This window comes from Macadamia integrifolia, chromosome 3 (assembly GCF_013358625.1).
Source record: "Macadamia integrifolia cultivar HAES 741 chromosome 3, SCU_Mint_v3, whole genome shotgun sequence".
NCBI lineage: Eukaryota > Viridiplantae > Streptophyta > Magnoliopsida > Proteales > Proteaceae > Macadamia > Macadamia integrifolia.
The window spans coordinates 34,021,570-34,024,156 of NC_056559.1; positions in this window are offsets into that span (position 1 = coordinate 34,021,570).

A 2,587-nucleotide genomic window follows, 5' to 3' on the forward strand; every position below is an offset into this window, starting at 1 on the left:
GTAGTCTTCTCTCCCCCCTCTCATTCCCTCTTCTGACTACCCTTTCTTTCTTAATTTAGGATTTTTATTTTCAGTCGTTACATTATTGCTATTCCTTTCCCCCAAGATTCATGGCTAGTGTATGTGTTGGCTCTGCCCCTCCTAGCCATAGAACCATCAATTTATTATTTTTATTTTAATTATCTCCCTTTCCCTAAAGCCAAGTAGAGTAACCCTTGTAAGAGTGACTCTCTGGTCAAGTAGGAAAGCTCATATTATGATGCATCCCTCGGGCTAAGTAGAGAAACCTACTTGTGAGTCTCTCTCTAACTTTATCCCCTTTCTTTTCTTTTATTTTTATTTCAACATTTTTTTCCCTTTATTTATTTATTTATTTTTTAATTGCGTGGGTTGTGTCTTTTCAATTATTTATTCATTTATTTTTAATTGCGTGGGTTGTGTCTTTTCAATTATTTATTCATTTAATTTTAATTGCGTGGCTTGCGTGTTTAAATTCTTAGATGATGAATGGTTAGGACGTTATTTTAGATACATATGTTTAGGACAGTAATTAGAATTAGATCACAACCATTAATCGGTTCACTTTCGCATTATTAAAAGAAATAAAAAAATAAAGTGGCTGCTCTCCCTGTGTTCGACCTGTAGCTACACTGATCCGTACGCTTGCGGTTACATTTTAAATTTCAAACAATGGCCTATTTATTGTTCATAATGTATATCCCCATGGGGCTGTGGAGATTTTGAATCCAGGAACAGGGATAATTTCGAAGGTTAATGGTCAGCGTTTGAAGCCATTCCTCGAGTTTTCTAATACTGGTAGTGAAGAGGTTATGGATCTCCATGAACCTCTTTACACTGATGACTAACTTTTAATCAGGTATGACCCCCTTGCATTGTCTTCATTTTTAATTCTTTCCATACATTGAGGACATTGCATGATTTAAGTGTGGGGGAGGGAAACTAGTTTCTGCTTTTTCCACTTTGTTTTATTTGTTTTTGTTTTTGTTTTTGTTTTTTTTTTAGCTTGATAAAGGATGAAGTCCTACTTTGGCTTTTGGCTAATGATCATACCATTCGGTTGCTTAATGTATGAAAATAAAAGTTTTGACTAAGGTACCTATGTTGAATGTATAAAAACCCTGTTGAGAAGAAAGAAACAAGTCTGTGTTTTGAGATGGGACTTTCTTTTGAAAAATAAGAGACCCCTATTTTATGGTGTTGGACCATATGTAAGTCTGTGGGTTCCTTGTACTTTTGATTTGGAGTTAAGATCTTCTTTTTAATTTGGCATGGGTTGACAAATGCATAATTTTAAATGAAATGTGAAATGTGGTATAAAGAAGAATAAGAGTTGATTCCCTTGGAACTAGACAAGGCATTGCGCCTCAGGAAGCGTGGTGTCTTGATCAAAATTCCTTAGGAGGAAACTTCTGAAGGAACTCTAGCATCACTGTCTTTCTGGGCATATGCAAAAAGCGAAACTACATAATAACTTGGTTATCTGGTGTTTGCTCCACCATGTCATTCAGGCCAAAAGTAGTGGAGTAGAATAGAGTTTAAGCGAAAAAGAAAAATGAAAAAAAATGTGCAAATGTCATTAATGCTTAATAATATGTTTTGGTCAAAAACACTCCAATGCCTTAGTCATTGGTTCTCTATTTCTTCACAAGTGGTTTTGCCTTAAGATAAGGATGTTTTGGAAGAGACGAAGTGAGTTCCAAATTAAAAAATATATTAGTGCCTGGAATTGATCAAGGGAAATAAAAGTTCAAGTGTGGGGTCCCTGATAAGAAAAATTATCTTTGCTCATGATTGGTATGAGCCTTACCTTTAGCCAATGTTGGAATTTATTTATTCTGAATTTTGGGTGTATATTCACTGCAAACACCCACGAGACACAACTCGTCCACTAGGGTAACTTAGGGGTTTAAAGGCTTGTTGCACATACTAAGTGCAACTGTGATTCCTGCGAAAGTGAGTTAGGCTTTTTCTTTCATTTCTTTATTTATTTATCTTGCTCGAGGACAAGCAAAAGTCAAGTATGGGGGAATTTGATGAGCACAGTAATGTGTGAAATCTTAGGGATATAAGTATACATTTTGCCCCAATTTGGATAGTACTACTTTTGTTTTTTTTGTTTTTTTTTAGTTTTCAAGTTTACAAGAAAAAGTGCTTAAAGTGAATCGAGAACCAGTTCAAAGGTGGACCCACTCATTGGTACCACATCCTCTCTCCTACAAAATCCTGAAGATTATTCTCTTTCCTTGCCACCTCACAAGATCTTGAACATGCTATGTAGAAATTTCTTTCTGATTTAATCAAGATTGCAAGATATTGGTTAATATTGCAAGGAAGGATAGAATTTGTTAATTTTGGAAACGGATTCTCTCTTTCCTCACACAATATCTCAGAGAATGAGGATTTTTACCAAGATTTTATTTTATTTTATTTTCTTTCTTTTCTTAAAGAAGACTTGTAGAAGGAAAGAGGTAAGATAAAAGCCCTATAAAAGCCCCTTCCTCCCTCTCCTAATTATTATTCCCCTTAGTTTATTTTCTAATTTATTCTTAGTTTTCTTCTCTCTCTC